Below are 22,325 nucleotides of genomic sequence, written 5' to 3' on the forward strand. Positions count from 1 at the left end.
AGGTTTGAGAAGTTTTCTCAAAACTTGTTCCTCATTCGAATAAAGAAAGTAGATATGAAGATGCATACAGTAGAAGTGGGTTGGATGGAAAACAACATTTCAAATTGTGTTATTTCAGTGCGCTTAGTCATACGAGAAGAAGTAGTACGGCTACTAATGACGTAGTGAAGTACTCTATGGAATGTCACAAATAACAACAAATTTCCATTGAAACCGTCGCACAGCATTCTTAATTGAGCCCAAACATCCAAACCAAAATTTGCCAAAATAAATGCAATGCAAAATTGCTGATATTGCTCATAATGTCCGGCACAATATGATTTTGATTGAACTCAATTGACAGGCTCGCGATCAATATCGTGCGCCATGTCAGTCACATTTAAATACAGTGACAGAAAGCAACTCAAATATGATTTTTGACAATGTTATGTTTGGGCTCTGCAGGAAGAAATGGTGTGAATTTCAAAATAAAGTTGCATGTTAAACTTTGCATCGATGCTATTGGACGGCTGAATCGACATGTTGATCCAGATCGATGTCGCGTTGCACCGTGATAAACAAGATTACAAAATGAACCGGACATGAAGTCATGCTTTTCGGTACTTTTGGTTGCTGTCAAAAAAGATATTGCGGTTCGATTTTGAGCCCAAACAGGAACTCTTCTAGCTCAAAGTAAACCAGCTGAGTGGAGACTTTCCCGTCCAACTAGATAACACTTCATGTAGGAAACAGCAGACACCATAACGTCGTTAAACATACAGTGTTAATTGTTAATATCCAGCCTGTGATTGTACCAGACTGTTTGTCTAAAACAGCTGAACTACTTCCTGTGTCAGTGATTTTATCAGACATGCTTTCCTGTTTCCTCTTCATCAGCCTCCCATGTGTTTACACACACACACACACACACACACACACACACACACACACACACACACACACACACTAGAGAAATAACATGTGTTTATGTGTGTTATAAAAGGCCAAATAATTAGGTAACTGCTCTGCAACGCTATGTGCTGACACAGCAACTCCAGTTTAATGAACCGGTTTTATGTGAATTTTATACGACTGTAGAAAGAAAAGCCGGAGACCTTTGTATGAGCCGAGGACCAACAACAAAACAACACGTCATGCCAACTGCCCCATGAGGCTGAAATACTTACTACACAACAGAAAACGACGAGGGAAAGTCGTTGGACGGATGAAACAATAGAAACGCGTCTTTATTATGCCACCTATCGGGCAAATAGTGAGTCTGATGCCAGGGAAGGGTTTCCAAAATCAAAGGTTCTCAGCCATTGAAAGCTGATTCAAAACGTAAGATGAGTAGAGAAGAGTAGAGGCGAGTAGAGTAGAGAAGAGTAGAGGCGAGTAGAGAAGAGTAGAGTAGAGTAGAGGCGAGTAGAGAAGAGTAGAGTAGAGGCGAGTAGAGAAGAGTAGAGGCGAGTAGAGGCGAGTAGAGTGGAGTAGAGTGGAGTAGAGTGGAGTAGAGTGGAGTAGAGTGGAGTAGAGTGGAGTAGAGTGGAGTAGAGTGGAGTAGAGTGGAGGCGAGTAGAGTAGAGAAGAGTAGAGGCGAGTAGAGAAGAGTAGAGTAGAGTAGAGGCGAGTAGAGAAGAGTAGAGTAGAGGCGAGTAGAGAAGAGTAGAGGCGAGTAGAGGCGAGTAGAGGCGAGTAGAGGCGAGTAGAGGCGAGTAGAGTGGAGTAGAGTGGAGTAGAGTGGAGTAGAGTGGAGTAGAGTGGAGTAGAGTGGAGTAGAGTGGAGTAGAGTGGAGGCGAGTAGAGTAGAGGTGATGATTGCTCCCTTACCTGTTCAGTGCTCAGGCCCGTTGACTTCTGATGACATGCACCTCGTCTCCTCTCCTACACAAAACACAAACGTTACATTTGTTATTTAGCGGTTTGGTTACATTTGGATTTATTCTGATTTCATGGAAATAAAGTAATGAATTAAAATGTATTTAAACTTCATCGTAACAGGAGGACATTCAGCAATTTCCCTAAATGTAAATCTTCAAACTGCACAAAGGTCTTTTTCAACAGCGACACACTCGGGGCTGATGAAACCTGTTTAAAAACACGTCACAGCTGCTGCTGGGTGAAATTCTCAGGACGTTAGCTTTAGCTTCAATCCGAGGGTCCTCCCTCGAGGTTTTAGAAGCGTTTCATCAGCCCGAGCGGTCAATTATAGCGAACAAAATAACCCTAAAGTCATGAGCTACAAACTGCCTTTTGAAGGAAGGTTAATTATGCAGAGAAACAGCGAAAAACTGAGGTGAGTGGAAGAGAACTTTAGAGGAGGCGACCCCCCCCCCCCCCCACACACACACACACACACACACATTACACTTAATGGAGGAAACACTGAGCGTTCAACTTTTTTCAATGACTCAGCCTAAACAGACTGCAGTGGTCCATGTAATCTGGACCAGACTAATCAACCACCTACGCTGCCAATAAGCCGTGACACAGAACACTCAACTCCCGGTCTGGCAGGAGGATCAACCTCAGATTACCACGGTTACCATAGATTAGAACTGATTTAACGGTGTTTGTGGTACGGTCATCTTAATCAGCGTTCCGATAATGTAGTACCAATTTGCGTCAAGCGTCATTCAATATTCTATAAATTCAAAAGGCAACAGCAAATAGTAAAAATGAAGAACTTTGGCAAGATGCAGCTTCTGAAAAGTGACGTCAAAGCTTCATGTGTTAAAGCTGCATTCTCTCTAGTGTCCACCAGGGGGCGACTCCTGTTTGTATTGAAGCCTATGAGAAAATGACTCCAGAGAATTATTTTGCTTCCACCTACAGAAATACACCATCAGGTTTACTAAAAGAAACGCGGTCTATTAGGGTGAACCCGTCCTAGAAAATCATTAATAGAGAGGCAAAGTCACGCCGCTTCCAATGTTCCCCAAAGGATGTTTTTGGGGTAAAAATGTAGTCAAAAGGTATAAGATGAATATTTTTTGATCATGTTTTATTTTTGTGCCATACGATGTTTGTCAATATAAAAGAAAGTCACATTTTGTCATGGTAGCATTTTGTTTAGCATGAAAGCTATCGGTGAACTACATCTCTCTTCTCACATGATGAACGTCACCAACACCAACACGGGTGTTAGCCTAGCTTGCCAGCTCGCTAACTTAGTTCGAAATGTAACGTTATCTCACCAGCGACGATTTTTATGAGCCGAGAAACGAAAGACACCGGCATCGTAGTTTCGGACACAGACGTCACTTTCATGACTTTCTAACTACATTCTTCTATGTCAACAGTTATAGGACGAAATCTTTTGACTTGATTACCAACATGTGTAATTTATGGCACAATTCAAATAGAATTTAAGAAGTTATTTGTATCTCGCCGTTGACTACAGTACATATTTTTTCAGAAATAAAGTCCCATGGTGGTCCACTGGAAGGGGCGGGGCTTTGTGATGTAGAAGAGCACTCAGGGTGTGGCCAGTGCACTATGACATCACTGCTGGGGGGGGGGGGGGGGGGGGGGGGGTGGTCAGAGTTGAGCGTTTCACCCAGAAGAGCTCAGTGAAATGGAGACTCTCCAGCTCGGTATCGAGTTACTCTGAAGAACACTGGAGTTCAGAAAAGCCCCGGTGGCTGGAAATCCAATAAAAGAAGGAGTGAACGCCTGCATTCTTAGAATCGCCCTCGTCTGTGATATCGATGCGTGTATCAAATGACGACGCTGCTGAGAAGAGAAGTACCAAGAGTGTTCAGAAATGGGAGTGAAGTAAACGTGTACGGCTACAGGAACACCAGAGAAGAAACATGACACGCACCCCGGGCGAGGAAAACAAAAAAACAGCAAGAGGATGATTAAGGGAAAAAGATTTAGCTTCAACATGTTGTGAATACTGTAAACGCACTCACACACACGTTCACCTCCGCTGTATGACAGATGGAGAACGAGCGCCGAACGCTGTGATGTGATTTGCAGGTTGATGTGTTTTCTGCTGGCGGAGTATTTCATGCTAGTTTATTAGACTTTGAGTCCTTTAAAACACACACACACACACACACACACACACACACACACACACACACACACTCTGATACAGAGGGAGGAGAGGAGCCTTGTAAATCACTTTTGCTGGCTGCTTCTTATCTGAGAAATGCCAGCTATGAGAGCAGAGAGGCACAGTGAGCTGAAAGCTGTGCAGCAGAGCTTCCTTCTCCCGTTTTAATGACTCGCATGGAGTCGCCGCCTCATTGAACAGTTGGAGGCGGCGAGCGGCTGCCAGGTTGAGGTAAGGGACGCGTCACAGGGTGCAATTAGTGATGAAACACTGTGAAACAGCACTGGGTGCTTAGCTGGTGTTTGAAGGTGGATGATACTGTTGCATAGCCAGCTGTGTCGTCACTAAACTGGTTCGACTTGGTATCTGTTGACAGACTTGAGCCTGATAGTAGTCAGTCAGTGTCAACAGCTCTCCATATTGACCTGAGCATTACATCACGTTTTTAATGCGATCTCATCAGGGCGGTAACCTCCGGTTCCGAAAAGTGAAGCCAATACAGAAGTGTCTTACAGCTGCATTCTCTCTAGTGACCACCAGGGGGCGACTCCTCTGGTTGTATAGAAGTCTGTGAGAAAATGACTCTACTTCTCTCTTGATTTATTCCCTCAGTAAACATTGTAAACATGAGTTTATGTCTCAATCTCTAGTTTCAAGTCTTCTTCAATACAGCATGATGTTCATTTAGTACATTATGGTCCATTTAGAGTCACACAGACCATAAAGCAGGGGATGCTTTAGGGCGGGGCTACACGCTGATTGACAGGTCGCTACCAGAGACGTATACGGTGTCACTATGTCGCTCCTCAGTCCATATATGGTCACTTCCTGTTCACTGGTTGCAAAAAGTCAAGACGGCGACGACCAAGACGTCAAATTCGAGTCTTCAAAACGTCCACAAACCAACGGGCGACGTCACGACGACTACGTCCACTTCTTACATACAGTCGCTGATTCTAATGCAACATGTTGATAAAGCATGCACGATGAGCTGCCTTCCACTGCCAGGCCGCAAATTTAACTTCTTATTTCATTGAGGTTTGGCAAGACTCTCCATAAGCACAGCAAGTGACCGACGTCCTTTTCAAGTAAGCTGTGCGATGGATGATGGACGGTTTCTTTTTGCACTCAAATGTCAGCATTGAACTCTTGGCACAAACTTGGATGAATATTTTCTCCTCAAGCTGTCACTGCTCTGCGCTTCGACATTTTAGAAGTATAAAATCATGGCAGCGGTTTTGGAAACTGTCAGATTTCTCCACCAGAAAGAACAAATTTGATACAAGAAAAACAGTTGATTATGTAGTTATTTCACGTCTTTAAATAAAGTAAGGTGCCAAACACATATAACATACATTGATCTGGGCAGACATGGAGGAGGCAGAGCAACAAACCCAAGATGTGAAGGAACTCTGGTTACGTGATGAACATTTTGTTTTGTCAGCTGTTTTAAATGAAAGATGAGCAAATCCAGCTGGATAAGTTGAGTCTTTTTCTCTTTTAATATACTCTAAAATACAGATTTAATCATTATATTGGTTTATTATAAACCTGCAACACTTGAAATCATTGCTCTTTACCGTTTTGAGTCTTTGTTGTTTAGAAGTTCCAAAATAACCAAATGTAAATAACCAAATGTGATGAAGCAACGTATCTTCGTACAATGGTTCGTATAATATCTCACAAAGATGTGCGTCCAGCAACACGTGTCAATTTCCGCTCGATACATGTTTACGGTCCTTTCAAAATAAACCTCTGTCTTCACAGGAAACAACTTAGTTGGGTTCAATAAAAGAAGGTTAAATATTTAGTTAGGTTCAATAAAAGATCGTCGTTTGGGTTGAAATAACCACGGACGTGCCGTTACTCAATTACACAAGTTACGACAAATAAATCTACGTTAACTTCTCGTTTGAAACGGGGTCTATCTGGTCCCTGCCCTCTTGTGTTTCTCTGAAAATCTCTCCTTCACAGCCTCAGTGTTACAGCTAAGACTCTGTGGTTAATCCACTGTGGCATGTAAAGGCTTCACACACACACACACACAGGTCTGTGCCTGCAGTGGAAGCCTTGCAGACATGGGATTTCCTTTCACATCCAATTTAGACTAAAGAAACTTGGTGAGAAGAGCATGGAAAAGATAAGCAGCACACACACACACACACACACACAGGTCTGTGTAAATATCATACCAACATCACACGCAAACAACAGCCCAAACACTGTTCACGTGATGTAACACGCAGCTTAAACCTCCCAAAGAGACATCAACTGCACACAACAGGAAACTACCACACTCCAGCCCCCAACACACACACACACACACACACACACACACACACACACACACACACACACACACACACACACACACACACACACACACACACACACACACACACACACACACACACACACACACACACACACACACACACACACACACACACACACACACACACACACACACACACACACACACACACACACTCCTTTGTAGGAGCATGCAGACAGAAATGTGTTGGGACGTAATTACAATGTGGAGTCTGAACAGCATCCGATTGAGATCCAGAGGTTTTATGGAAGGCCTTTGAAGAGCAGCAGCTCATCCTGGTTCAGCAAAAACCAGACTACACACACACACACACACACACAGCTTGAAGCCAAATTCTTTCTGGTTCACCACTCTTCCAGTGCCAGAATGCAAAACTGTGATTTCATGACAAAAACACTGCCAGACGTGCCGTCATGTAATGTGACAGTTCTGACGCTCAAACTCTGCATAATCTGACACTCCAACTTCCTTCCTCACCTTTCAGTTGTCTGACAACGTACCCAAATACAACGGTTCGTACGACATCTTACTCCAGAGCTCCAGCAACACCTGTTATTTTGCACTAGTTACATACTGTTGCATATCAATGTATTATGTGCAATGTAACTCATTACTTTTCAATGTCATTGATAGGAATGAATGCACCATTACAGTGCATTCATTCTTCGTAGGTATGGCTAGGAACATCGCATGAGAACATTGCAAGTAATTTGCAACAAAGCCTGGAAATGTGGCAGTAATATTCTCGTTAACTGAAGCTGGGGTGTTTATTGTGATCTTTCAGATAGTTGAGCTTAGCCTTCTGCCAACTGAAGCATCACGGCTGCTGCATCAGAGCGTTGAGATAGGCTCAACTACGAGAGAAATGGAGAGAAAATGTTGCTAATAGGTTAAAGTACGAGAGAAATGGCAAAAGAATGTTGTTAAAATAGGCTACACTATTAGAGAAATGGCAAAATAATGTTACTAATCGGCTAAACTATTGGAGAAATGAGGAAATGTTGCTTATAGGCAAAACTATTAGAGAAGTGGAGAAAGAATGTTGCTAATAGGTTAATCGACTAGATGAATGGCGAAACAATGTTGCCAACAGGCTGCTCCAACATGGTGATTTGCTGCTTTTCGTTGATTTAGATTTTGGTAAACCAAATTTGAAGACATCACCTCAGAATCTGAGAAACTCTGATCACTATTTTCTGACATTTACTTTTTACTCCATAATAAATATAATAATTAGTTGCAGCCATAGTTTAATTACATTTTAAAAGAAAAAGGTTTTCAGTGTAATAAATCCTTTTTGGCCCAAGTCCATTGTTGTCTGCTGGACTGCTTTACATCTTCAGACAGGAAGAGGCCACAAACACAGCTCAAACCTTTAATACAGTCTTGAATTATAGAGCTGGCTAAACTCAATATTACTAATATTGGTTCCCATCAGCTAGCAACCATACTCTGGTGGTCCTCCTTTTCACAGGACAATGTGTTCAGTCACACAGATAGATGAGCGATTGTGCGTTTGGACGTCCAACGATGAAGGTCTGACACACGAGTGCACGAAGATTACTGGTGCCGTGTTAAGAACATAATGCACCCTCACAACCTTTACTGGCGTATCAGTCATAAGGTCTCGTGTTCACATGAAGTGTTTGGGCAGGAAGCAAACGTAATTACCCTCGTCAGGAACTTTCCAGAAGGTGCTATTGATTTTCTATCATGCTGAAAATGTCTAACAAGTTTATGCTTAGAGGGGCGAGTGGGAAAGTAGAAATGAAAAGGGAAATCCAACACAATTCCTGTTTTCCACATCTGATATGATGGATTCAGCTCAGTTTTATGTGTAACATTGATTTGGGTTTGAGATTATAAACACTACTGTCGTTCTGTGTGGGGAGATGTTCAAAAAACTCATTCTTGGCATTTAAGTTAACCAGAATTTAAGGGCAGAAAATGTTATATTTGTGGTTTCAGTAGCAGTTACCACAGTAGAAACACCAAATACTTTAGTTGTACTTAGATTTTTCTTTCGGTAATGTTTGTCTTGTAATTATGAGTTAAATTGATTTTGTATAGTTTCTAATTCTATTCTCATGTTTCTTCTCTTTATACTCATTTTACTTACCAAATATTTTTTTACTGGAGATCAATAAAGAAGATCTCTTACCTTAATACAACTTAAATGTCTATCCCTTTTATAGACTGTAGCTTTTGACACTGCCAAACCAAAGCCAGAGCCCACGAAACACACACATACAGATAAAACATCATTGTACGACTGTGAATCAGATAAGTTACTGACACAAACATCTGTAGGCATTCACACAGGAAATGAGAAACGTATAAATAGATGCTTTCTGCTGACCGTCTGCAGTGATTCACACAATTTGTCTCGTCGGGAGAATCAAAAACGCACGGATAGAACTTTGTGGTCTATTACGAAGCACATTTTTTGTAATGGTCACTCAAAAAACACAGAAAAACAGTCACCGTATAATATTATGAGTGTCTGGCATTAAAAGGAACAATTATTCATTAATTGTTAATAACATTTATTCAGTCTTTGCTATGTTATTAATTCGAATAAGAAAGTCCTGGATTTGTCTTATAAGAAAGCTACAGTTTACAAAACCGCTGCTCTAAATACCACAACATTGATCTACAGTCCATGAGCAGTACTGGACTGTTCAGTGGAGGTTCACCGAGGGGTGAACTTGAAGAAAGTAAATGAAAGTCAGCTGAGTTCCATCTTTCAACCCTGAAACCAAATCTGAAGGAAAAACAATCTTTAAATCCAATCTAATCATTTAAATTAGACATATTCTGTGTACTCTTTGACACCCTCTCAGATGTTGGAATTTAGTGACTTCTCTAAACATTTAATCTTTCTGACATGAAGTGTTTTGTTCCGATCTTAATGTATCCTTGAAGGTTAGCGGAGGGTTCACAAGGTTCTCTGATGTCAGTAAACACAGTTTGACACAATAACAAGACAGATCAGGGACACGGAGAGCATTTCCTGTAAACACTCAGCTACATGGTGCCTACACCAGATTCACCTCATTATCCAAAAGATATTTCACTCTGCTTTATGTGGTCTGGCAATGAAAGAAGCTGTGACATTCACATCATCGCAGGATCAAGAGAACATACAGCTCGGCCAACGCGAATGAAAGAAGCCAAAGGTGGCAACTGTGTGCAAGATTATGAAAAATGATTTCTTGTTGCTCTAAATCAGGGGTGTCAAACATACGGCCCGCGGGCCGGATCCGGCCCGCCACGTCATTTTATGTGGCCCGCGAATCTGCCAGCAAAAAAAAAAAAAAACATTTTTTTTTTATTTTATTTTTTTATTTTATTTTTTTTAAGTGATGAGATGGCATGTTGTCTGTGTGCCGACATTAAAACTATCACAACAGGTGGACAGGAGATGCAACAGCCCATAAAGAGGATTTCCAACAAGTTTCTCAACATGCGTACTTCTCTGTACTGAAACGTCATCAGTCTCAGCCCAAGTACTGTTCCAATTCAAAGTTCACATCGAGCCAAGCACGGCCCTAATGCCCGGATGTGGCTCGCTCTGCCCATTTTACCCGGGATGCATCGGAGGTGACTTGTCTGTACTTGGGACAGCCAAATATCCCAGAATGCATTTTGCACCAGCAACAGGAAACAATGGCGGAGGAGAAATCACACAACTGGAAGTACGTGTTGTGGAAGTCACAGATATCCCGGGAAACTAAACTAACTATGTTAGGAGTACCGTAGTTACATTTACACCGTCTTACATTTACAACCGGCCCTTTGAGGGCGACCGTGATGCTGATGTGGCCCCAGAGTGAAAATGAGTTTGACACCCCTGCTCTAAATGGTTTCAAAGGTGTTCCAGACTACTACGAATAAATTAACAACACAGTGACATGCGACAATCGCACAACTAAAGTACATTTTGGGATTTCAATTAGAAACCGCTATCGTTCTTTGTGCTACCGGGTTAGCCGTCGTGCTACCGGGTTAGCCGTCGCGCTACCGGGTTAGCCGTCGCGCTACCGGGTTAGCCGTCGCGCTACCGGGTTAGCCGGCGCGCTACCGGGTTCGCCGTCGCGCTACCGGGTTAGCCGTCGCGCTACCGGGTTAGCCGGCGCGCTACCGGGTTAGCCGGCGCGCTACCGGGTTAGCCGGCGCGCTACCGGGTTAGCCGTCGCGCTACCGGGTTAGCCGGCGCGCTACCGGGTTAGCCGGCGCGCTACCGGGTTAGCCGGCGCGCTACCGGGTTAGCCGTCGCGCTACCGGGTTAGCCGTCGCGCTACCGGGTTAGCCGTCGCGCTACCGGGTTAGCCGTCGCGCTACCGGGTTAGCCGTCGTGACACTGCATCCCTATAGCTACAAATGTAAGAGATAAAACCTGAATAATAAATAGACAATAGTTCTTCTGGAAGTTTGTTTTAGGTCTGTGAAGCAGCTAAATGCAGCATCTCCATGTTTAACACAATATTAGATACGTTCTGAATCTACAGGCAATAACAACACACAAACATTATGTTTTTAATGTCTATAATTAACCTCCTGTGACTCATGATAAAACTCTTACATCGTTATCATGGATCACTGCAACCAACAATCTACAGAGGACACGCATCTCTTTGGTCTCTGGATGCATAATGAATACGTTCTTGGCGTACTCTTTAAAGAAAGAGACCAAAAGAATCAATAAGAAGCCCAGTTTGATTAGTTTCCACGGAGCAGATCACGAGCAACCCACTCCAGATCAATGGCAACCTCCTGGAAGAGCTTCTTTTCTTTGATGACGACACAAATCAACATGCCACTGACCATCCCTCCCGTGTTAGCCACTGGCAAACAGTTGCATGCCAATGTCTTTGTGTTGCCGACATTAAAATGAACCCAAGTCGTATCCTGAGGCGGAGAAACAATGATTTCTACGTACAAAAACGATTCTCTCTGAATACATGAAAGCAGAACTGTTGAAGTAGTAATAAGAAGCGTGTCAGCGAACCTTCATTCCTGAACCACACTGATGCGGCTCACCGCACAGTATGGTGGGCATTTTTAAAATACATCCGATTCTGCGGTTTGTGCTTTTATGCATGATGAAGTCCACAGAGAGAGAAAAATAGCAAATCCTGTAATAAAGAAAGTCTGAGCAAGAAGGCCGGAATAAGTCAGCAGAGGTTCGGAGCTTCAAAATGGAAAAGAGAGAAATATGTACGTGATACGACTCTTGTGCACCTTACAGCACAAATCCTCAGAGGAGTAAACACATACAGCGGCAGACCTGGACCACACCTGTAAATGCAACCTGCATTTTACAACAGAACACTCAAAACTAAAAAACAAAGGATTGTATGTTTGAATGTAGCTAAAAAAAAAATTAAAATCGGACAAATAAAAACTCGTTATTGGTGTCAAGGACATTTTAGTTGCGTTACGTACATGATTATATGGTTTCATCACGAAAATACGCCGAGACAATTACCTAATGGGAGTTAATATTAACAATTTATCATTTTAAACTAATGTTAGCGTTATTATACGCTAGCATTTTGAGCGCCTGAAGTTCATGCACACCATTCAACATCAAACATTACAGATTACAGTGGAGAGTGAAGCTCTCGCTATCGGACTGCTTTTAAGTGATGTTTCCATGTTGCCAGATCTCAGCAATTAACGAGTACTTTAAAAAGGAACTCTGCTCATTTCAAACGGCTTCCTGCATCCTGAATCAACTGCTGCAGTGTTCCCCAGAGAGCGCGGGGGCTTTCCCTCTTCCTCATGTGCCGCGAGAGGGCCGGACCCTCTCCAGAAGGAGCGAACGCCACAAAAACCCAAGATGAAGAAGCGATGTTGGGAAACGAGCAGGAAGACGGAATAAACACAGCAACACGGAATAAACTGCGCGGAGGAGATGCTCAGTCCACACGTGGATGTTGATACAGCAGCTTAACCTTCTGAGTTCTGCATTATTGTGATTTATAATCCGTCAGCTGAATCATGTTGTCATTGTAAAATGACTTTCTGGTTTGACTTTGTGTTATTTAGATTGATTTTAACTTTCTGATGCAGTTCAGTTATTTGTTTTTTTCTTATTTCCAACAAACCCCATTGGTTCCTACTGATGATGTAACATATATAGGATATAGTGCATGTGTCGGGGACTATTTTCAGCGGCGGATTAATACACATTTGGTGCTCTAGTGAGGTGAATGTGGGATTGAGTTTGCTTGTGTTTGTTACTTGTTTATATTTCTCTTCACTCTTAAATTCTTGCCTTGCTGCTGAAACGTCCTTTATCAATAAACTTGCCTAGAACACCTTTATCATTCACTTACTTCATATTTTTAACAAATATATCGACCATAAAAACCCCAAAGCACTGAGACTAAGCACAGCACTGAGCTCCCCCTCAGAGCGTCTGGTAGAAAAGCACCGACACAGCATTACTGATGTTGATCCTCCGTTCCGTTAACAAAGGGAACCTCAGAAACCTCTGGGTTTATGACTCCTGTTCTACAAGGGAACACTTGTACCAGTATTATCCGGGAGACAAAGCTACCGCGGAGGACGGGGAGGACGATGACCGGGGGACGTCGGAGGGTCGTGACTCTTAACCCCGACGACGAGCCGGCCAACTGGTGAGGACGGAGTCAAAGGTTAACGGGAGAAAGGAAGGAGAAAGTGGCTGCGCCTAAAAGCTCTTCAAATCCAAAGAAGTGTGTTTGATGTGTTCAAAATCTGCCAGAACATTTTCCTGCTTATGTTAGGAAGCTACTACGACATTATGAGACGCTTTACATGTAAAGTAGCTGCATTACAATCAACTAAAGTTGACTTCCTGTTGAAGGTAGCCGAGTAATCGATTGGTAGATCAACAGGAAATTTCCAAATATCTTTGGCTTCCAGCTTCTCAAATGTTAGCCTTGGCTGCTGTTCTTTGTTTTACATCATTTTAAATGAAACACATTTGGGTTTTGGACTGTTGGTCGGCCAAAACAAGACATTTAAAGACTGTGCATCTTTAGGGCAGGCCTTACTGTGACTGACAGGTCGCTGCCACTACCAGAGCATCCAAATATCGTAACGTCCGATGATCGGCTCCAAAAAACAAAAAGATGGCGACGGCAAAATAACCGAACTCGATGCTTCAAAACATCAGCAAACCAACAGGTCAAAACGACTCCGTCCACTTCTTATAAACAGTCTGTGGCTGCAACACAAGAGAAGCTTGAGTTTATTGTTGCGCTTTACGAGATTATATAACGTTCCTCAACAGCGATATCGAATCGACTTCATCCATCCCCGCTTGTTCCATCCCCCCCCACACACACACTCTACTGAGTGCACCTTTCTAGTTAGTACAGTAAGACACTCAGAACTGTTCTGCCATGCAGAAGATATCTGTTTTTTAAAAAGCCAAAAGAGACTCATTAACGTTTAAAAAAATGTAGCTTTTTTTTTGCTTCGTTTGTGGGCGAGTGACTCATTTGTATCCATGAAACTATAAAATCTTGGCGAAGCACACATCGGAGAATCAACCATCTGCAGTTACAGGTTTGGTTCTGCACACACACACACACCTGTATGTACGGAGGGACAGAAATACATATGCAGTGGAGCAATCAGAAATGTAGCTTATTTCCATAATGAGGTTGAGGAGGTGAAACAAAGTCCCATCCGTCGTCTCTTCACCTGTCCCCGTGTCCCCGTTGGTGGTCTTATTACATCCTCTCCGTCTCCGCGACCTCGCCTTCCCTCCAGCCGTTCACAAACTCATCAGACTGCTGGAAGACTCACGAGCACAATGCCTCCGTTCACTCCGTCTCTCGGGTTTGTCGATCCGTCTCCCGAGCTTTTATTTTTCAAACCACATCTCAACGCGCCGCCGAACATTTTTAATATCAAATAATCAATCTCGATCTATCAGGAGCAACGGAGAGACGCTTAACGAGCGAGGAGTCGATTATGCAATCTGACACCGGAGAGGTTAGAATGAAAATGAATCTCTGTGAATCCCTCTTTTGTGCGCTACCTGTTCCTAAATCAATCTTCTTGACTGCCATCTTGAGATCCATTATTCCTTCTGCCTCGTACTGAAGGTAACGTGGTGTCTGATGAAGCCCAGTTCAACACGACTAAACTTCATTCACGGAAATGCGTGCGGCTGATTCTTCCTGACAAACGAGTGTTGAATATTAAAGCCTGCCTCCGGGGATGGACCAGAGGATATCAATACTCTCCCTGCTTAGATGCTCAGCCTGATCATCGTCTCTTTAGTGGGACTCAGATGAGGATGCAGCCTTTGATGAGCGACTTCTTGGTTCAGAGATTTAAGGTTTTTCCTCTCACACGTCTGTTATTGAAGCCTTGAACCCCACGAAAGTTTCCTTATGACAGAAAGCTGATAAGGGGGCAATAACAAAGATGTCTAGCGGCCCACATAGCAGAAACAATGACCACGATATATCTGCTGAGGTTGATCAATACAGGTCTGATAAGATTCTTGGCTTTCGACACTCATTTCAAGCCGCTCTCTGTTTCAGAGCCAAAAGGAAACCCCCCCGCTGGACTTCACAGAAACTCCCAGAAGTCATAAATTATTTGGCACCTCAAGTCACAGAAGAGCCGGACTGAGCACGTCAGGGCAGACCGGGGATAAAAGCCTCGTGTGCCGAGGAGCCGCGGGGCGAATATATCCCGGTTAGTAGTCAAAACACTGCAACAGAACAACTGAGAAGTACTGCAGGTACTCCATCACACCGGGTACTTCATCAGGTGGTGTGTGACGCAGTTAGTTACCTTCAGACAGAAGGTGGAAAAGAATGACAATTTATGAAATTGTAAGTGTAAAACCACAGATTACAGGATTATGTACATTTAAAAAATCACCGATAATTGAAATGAAATGAGGAATATGTATCTGGCGATGTAAAGATGGATTTGAACTGCCATCCAAGATGTAATATTGCCCCAAAAGACCCATAAAGTATTGGTTCCCGGTCCATCCATGACTGAATATTTCTGTCATCTTGTGTTCAGAGGTTTTCACTGTAGAAAGTTAAATCCTTCCTCTGAAACAGCATTTAATCCATCTTTTTCTATCATATGCTTGAATCCATACATCTTAGTGTCCTTTAAATTGGCTTTTATTAAAGAGAACCATGTGTAGAGACGTCAAACACATGAACAGAGCTACACAGGAAGTCCGTCGTCCCTCTGCTGTTCATTTATTTGACATTTTAAGCTTCCGTGAATCACTTCTTTGGCAGGAACGATTACCCAGAAGCATCAGACTTTACCCAGAAAAGAGTGCGTCTACAAAGACGCTGTAGTTTCAGTCGGCTGGTGTAGCTTTCCAATCACAGCGCTGCTCTTTTGAGACCTCTAATTTGGCGGTTTCTTAACAAGTAGATCAGGAAAAAGGTGCACAGAGACGGTGCACAGACCGATGCGCCGGAGCAAAAGAGCAGCGATAACAATTCTGCAAACTATTCATCCGTCCCTCTGCCGTTTACTGCTGAACATTCCTCCTATTTACACTTCAAAACACCGGAGACAACTGGGTAGCACTCCCTCGTTACAGTGGTACAATTTTAAGGTACTTTACACAAGCTTCATATACTTCTACTTCATCAAACTTCAGAGGGAAATATTTATTTTTACTCCACTACATTTATCAGCTTTTGCTACTTTACAGATTAAGTTGTTACATATAAAATACAATGTATTGGTAAATTAGTGTTTTTTTTATGATAACATACTTTCACTCATATATGATTGTAACAGAGTATTTAGACATTGTATTATTGGTATTTTAACTTGAGTAATACTTCTTCCCCCACTGCTCATTACAACCTCAAACACCAAATGTACAAACAAAGATCACTGCAGTAAAAAGCCTCCACGACATCCCTTCAACAAGCTGTAGCGGGAGCCGAGTAAGGCTGCGAGGAAAGGAAAACACATGGAGCAGGAAACCATCCGAGTATTCGTCCTTCTTCCTCGCTCACCGTGTCGGCCGCTGAATGGGCATGAAGGGAGATCGCGGTAACAGAGACGTCGTGCAACGTTAAGAAACTGCCACGCTGCGTCTCAACCCATCATCGCTCCTTCACTCATATCCACTCATATCCAACAGCAGTCAGCTGACGAACGGGGACTCCGTGAACATGGTTTTCTTGTATTTCTATCTCTTCTCTCCCCCCCCCCTTTTTTAATACAGCTGTTATAACATCTTTCGATCTGTTGAACATCCCTTCTTCTGTCGGCAGCCTCCATTTTCTGTCTTCCCTCGTTCCGTATGTTTGAAGATGACTCTACGTTTCCGTTCACATGCTCGCTGACCCTCGACTAAAAACCCCTTTCCCCTCAGATGTGTGTGTGTGTGTGTGTGTGTGTGTGTGTGGACATGCTTGAATTAGTCCTACAAAATGCGAGTGGACAGACACTGGAGTGTGAGACACAAGATAGAAAGTACACACTCTGATTGCAACCTAATCTCTTCTGACTCGCGGAGGCTTCTGGTTTATTCAGCGAGACTGTCAGACGGAAACACACACCGACTTTGTAACGTAAGTACAGAGACACACACTTGAGCGGGGTTTGTGGGAATCGTACTCCATGTTAAGAGGTGAGTGACGATCTCACCGATACGAGTTTCTAGAAGGCCGACGCAGAACATTTTAATTGATAAACTTCACTTTTTGATTGAATGAGGATTACATATTTTCCTTGCAGCCTCACTGAGCAGTGGTTTGGTAGTCTGCAGGTCTGTAAACGTAGCATTACCAGCATTTTGTGCGTTAGGCCCATATTTAAGAAGTCTAGACGTCTTCTTTTTTACCTGCAGATCATCAAATGAATGCTTACAGTTGTTCAGGCAGCATTAGGCCATGTGCTCATTCCTGAGCAGGACAACAGCTCGACAGCCTCAATTAAACCAAAAAGGTCAGAAATAGTGGAACTCGTTAGAGGAGCGTTAACATTAACTGGTGGACAAAACAACTGAAATAAGTCCCAAGTTGTGTTAAATCTTTACGTGATAAACTTCCTCTTAAAGTTTAGGTACGAGGAGTTGGAACAATCCATACGAGTATTGATCTTGGATCATGTATCGGTCTACTTTTCCTCTCTCTCTCCCTCACACACAGGAGACATGTCTTGTAATTAACGTCAATGCGTTATCTGTCAGCGGCACACATGGACGAGAGACACTGTCAGAAGGACAAAAGGCAGAGGGGGGGGGGGGGGGAGAGAGGCTCTATCTTTAAACTACTGATAGTGGCTCTGCAGATAAGACTCTATAGTTAAAACCAGCAAGCGGCAACAGACTCCTGTTTTCAAACTCAGTGTGTGTGTGTGTGTGTGTGTGTGTGTGTGCACGCATGTATACGTGTGTGTGTGTGTCTGTGTGGTGTCTAGACTCTTCAAAGGAATTTCAACTCTAATATATATACAGACTGTTGACGGTCCAATTTCCTGCCAGTGTGGCGGAGCGCTGTCTGAGGTGTGTATTAAGTGTGTACGCGTCTGTGTTTAAGTGTGTGCGTCGCAGACAAGCCGAGCCAGAGTCTCCACATCTCAGCAAACGGCAACCAAGCGGGAGATGAGCATCGCTAAAGAAGAGCCGGGAGAGTAGAAGAGAAAAGTGAGATGGAGAGCAGGGAGGTAGAGATACGAGAGGCGACGGCAGGACTAAGGAATGAGGACAGCATGTTTCATGGAAGTGACAGAGCAAAGCCTTTACACCTGCAAATCACTGGACACACACACACACACACAGCATGCTGTGTTCCAGATAACTTTTCAATCCTCTCATTCTGCAGCTTCAGAAACTCTGTTTCTTCTCAGCTACAACAGGATGGATAAAACACAGCTCATGGCCTTCTATTGCACAAGAAAAGTATAATGATAATAATGTCCAGACAGCATCCTAAACCTCTGATCCAACTTATATCATGCTTTGTGTTTGATTGCATATTTACAGAATCATCAAGGAAATGAAGTCAATACAGGAAATAAAAGGTCTTGTGGAAGAGAAACGGGGCTGAACGGACATTCAAAGAGCGCTGGATTGGCTTAATAATCGATCAAATGGCTAAAAATATGGTGGCGAAAGAGGGGGTATATTTCAAAAAGGAAGGGCAAGGGTCGAATAAAAACTTTAAAACACGGCCCAAATAGCGCCCGACTGCTGGCACAATAACCTAAAAGCAAAGACGCAGACGGCCACTCAAACGTTGATTCAACCTTAAATCACAGAGGGAAGAAATCTGCAGCGGCACAGGAAACGTAATGAAAACGTAAATGGCTGCATTTATATGGAGCTTTTATGCAAAGTGCTTGACAGTTGATGGAAGCTAGCTACCATGCAAGGCGCTGATCTGACCATGGGGAGCAACTTGGCACTTGTCCAAGATGGCGACGGACAAAAACCAACAAAAGCCAAGATGCCAGGCCACAAACCAATGGGTAAAGTCATGGTGACTACGTCCGCTTTTGAAAGAACCTACTTGGCAACAAACCCGATTCTGAGATAACATCTTCGATAATTTCTTAATTTGTTGAAGTGATTAAATGTCAAGTTTTTGCGGTGAAAGTCATTTCCCGCTAACTTATATTTGCCTCAACTTGTGCTCATCAGCTCTGGTTTGAACAAACTTTATTGGCATCGTCGGTCAGAACATAGACGACAAAAAGAAACCTGACGAGAGAAGAAGAAAAAGTTGGAAAAACTTCCCACCAAGTCTTTGAACCTGGCTTGTTTTCTGCTGTTGGCTTCTAATAATGTTTACAAGTCACAAGCAGAGTCCAATATCTGTTTTGGTCATTTTTCCGGCCAACCATTTGCAGGTGCTTCACTTTTTGGATGACCACTCCGACCCAAAATTAGCTAATGTTAATAAAATTGGGACGAAATATGTCTCGTCCCGTCGTGGTCCAATGCACAATCTGTTCCAGCCTGAAGAGAACGAAACTCTTGACACTTCGTCAGGGGTGTCATTATTTTTGTAAAAGTTTCGGCATGAAAATGATGGTATTTAAAGCTTTTTCAGCACTCTGTCAGAATCAGCCTCCAAGCCTTCGAATCGATGACAAATCTGACTTTTAAACCGTCATGAGCTCCTCTCTCTGCTTCCTCTCTTATGTCAGTTTCACTTTCGTCATGCCTTCACCCTGTCCTGGGAATGTCTTTCTCTCCACACAACTCCCCGACTGCTCTGATCTGTCTGCTGTACGGCTTTGGCATTAACAGCAGTTGAGCGCACATCAAATATTTGATGGAAGCCGAGCCGTTGGGAGGGCTATCAGAGTCGCTGTCTGGAAAGATAAATCAGACTAGGACTGGATGGATACGGGTTTTTGAAGATAGCTACCAATACTTTTTTTTTTTCATGAAGCTGAACAGTCAATATTTTGTCCAGAAAGAGAAATTGAACCAGTTTAATCCCTTCAAAAATCATTCAAATGTCAAACAGAACTTTATTTTTTCATTAAATTTGAACTTTCAGAGGCTTTTCAGGATTCAGTGAACCACTTTAAAAAGGATAAGTTTGACATTTCGGGAAATACATTTATTGTCACACTTTCCAAGGGTTATATAAGAAGATTGATACACTTTCAGTTAGCTTAGCATAAAGACTGGAAACAGGAGGAAACAGCTCCATTCAAAAGGTACGTTACATCTCGATTTGATCTTTTAAGCAACACATTTATTGCCGGAGACTTTACTGGTTGTCTGGCAACTTCCAAAAAAACTATGCAAATAAGCATATTTTACAAAATATTAAAATATTGCTTAAAAAAATAACCAAACAATTAACTGGTCAGGTAACTATGAGTCTACAGCCATGTTAGATCTGTACTTGGACGCAGCTTTCAGCTAAATGCTAACAGCAGCATGCTAACATGCTAAGCTAAGCTAGCCAGCTGCCGACATTAGCTTCATCTCTACCGTACAGACATGTCCAACGCTGAGCAGGAAAGTGCCTAATTCACAAATTAAGTTTTCAAATCCATTCCTCTAAAACGTTAATGCATCAATAATTAATATCTAGTTCCTTTACAGGGAAGTGATAAAAGCCCAATAAACTAATTATATATTTTGTGACAAAGAAGGCCAATTCGTTTGTAAATGCTTTAGAAACCAGAGGTCTTAAAAATAATTTGTGTGAATATTTTGCAGAAAGATCTATTTGTTTACGGGATATTTAACCTTTATTTCTTTATAATGCTTTTAATACTTGACTTCTGTCTTTACAGATCTTTTATAAAGGCAATAAAGTAGTTCATAGATATGCGATATGAGTTAACAGATAATTACAACCCCTCCTCTGCATTGTGGAGGTTGGTTTATGGCGTTTAGTCGGTTACAATCGTCGTCTTTTTGATTCCTCGCAGTACATTTTGTTTCCCGGGCGCCATCTGCAGAGTGCAACCAGAGCTAAAGATGGCTGCTGGGCAGCTGCAAAAGGAACACACCTTAACTTTGACCCAAACACTTCCTGGTGGGGTGGAGCTTGTTTTGGTAACGAGTCGGAGGTCTGTGCGACCTCATGCTGATACGAGGCAGATTCACCCACAAGCACACGCCAATCAGTGGCGTGTGCACGTCTGCGTCCTTCAGAAACAACCCTGAAGCGTCTGTGTGTGTGTGTGTGTGTGTGTGTGAGACAGAGAGAGCTGCCAAACAGGAGGACATCAATGCCAACAACACACACACTTTACGCTAATGAGATGCAGCTTCAGTATGCCATCCTGCCTCCTGTGGAGTCTCACACATGCTATTTCCCCCATTGACGTGGCTCAAGAGGCGTCGATCACTCGCAAGAATGTTTCATCTAAAAACCGGTAACATTGAGAGGACCTTGGACTCAAAATGAAATGTGCACGACCCCGACGGGCTTTGAATGTTTTTTTGTTGTTTTTTTCACGTCGATCATCCTTCAAACTGGACTAAATGTTGAACTAATGAGAGATTCCAGCTGCTCCTCACCAGGAGCAACATATTCATCGATATGCTTTAACAGCAACAACCCCAAATCCACTTTTTAAAGGTATATGAGCAGTCAATGATACGTCCTTGGTTTAGTATGAACGTGAAGCTTTTTACTGCTGGACAACAAAAGTCAAAGAACAAATGCTTCATAACTGGTGATGCCCAACTCTTTATTAAAAGCCCTATTGATGTAATACACCTTCGTCATTAACGGTAAAGACCTCTCTGATCAAAGCTAAGTTAGCTAGCGTGCCGAGCTAACGGCCACGTTGGTGACGAACATCGTTTGAGACGTAGTTCACTTCCTTCACGTGCAAAACCATCTTTGAAATTAAGAAACGTAATATGCGTTAGAGGACATAATTTAAATGTGTGGTGCGTCGCCTGCGTTTCATTCAGTCTCTGCCGCGTCGCTCTGAATGACCCGTAATCTGCGGTGACGGAGACGTCCTCACATTCCTCTAGAATCAGACGTGTGGCCACAAATGTAAACACTCGGCCGGCTGCTGTCTGTCTCTCTCCCGTTTCTAAAGAGTGAAATGCTCCGGAGTCCGACCATGTTTTCTTCATTAGCTGGGAGGGGCAGAGCATTCTGTCATCCTCTGTACACATGAAAAAAACAAGATCACATTAGAGGGAGGAGGAGGAGGAGGAACGAGCAAGAAGTTAAGAGAAACACGAGCGGTGAAATGATGGGAAAGAAGTGACGAGGAGGAGGAATGAAGAGAACGCGATAAGGAGGAAGACAAGAAGGAGGAAGGTGAGAGGAGGAAGGAAAGTAAATAACATGAGTAAAAGGGTGGAGGAGAGGAAGAGGGAGGAAATTAAAAAGAAGAAATAAGAGGAGAAAAGCGGAGGGAAGCTGACAGAGAGAGGCGGGGTTCTTTGGCAGCGGGCAGTTTCAATTACTGGCAAAATAAACTGATACCATATGACTAATC

The 22,325-nt window shown here is 43.0% G+C and overlaps 1 protein-coding gene across 1 annotated transcript in view; it reads right to left on the reverse strand.

Moving 5' to 3' along the window:
* The window catches only part of plxnb2a.3 (plexin b2a, tandem duplicate 3), a gene marked incomplete at its 3' end in the record, with an annotated part of 89,492 nt that overhangs the window by 52,955 nt on the left and 14,212 nt on the right, over positions 1-22,325 (reverse strand). Inside the window, exon 2 of the mRNA XM_079294845.1 lies at positions 1,810-1,863. The remainder of the gene's footprint in view (positions 1-1,809; positions 1,864-22,325) is intronic.

The sequence above is a fragment of the Melanostigma gelatinosum genome, assembly GCF_949748355.1.
Source record: "Melanostigma gelatinosum genome assembly, chromosome: 22".
NCBI classification, from domain to species: Eukaryota; Metazoa; Chordata; class Actinopteri; order Perciformes; family Zoarcidae; genus Melanostigma; species Melanostigma gelatinosum.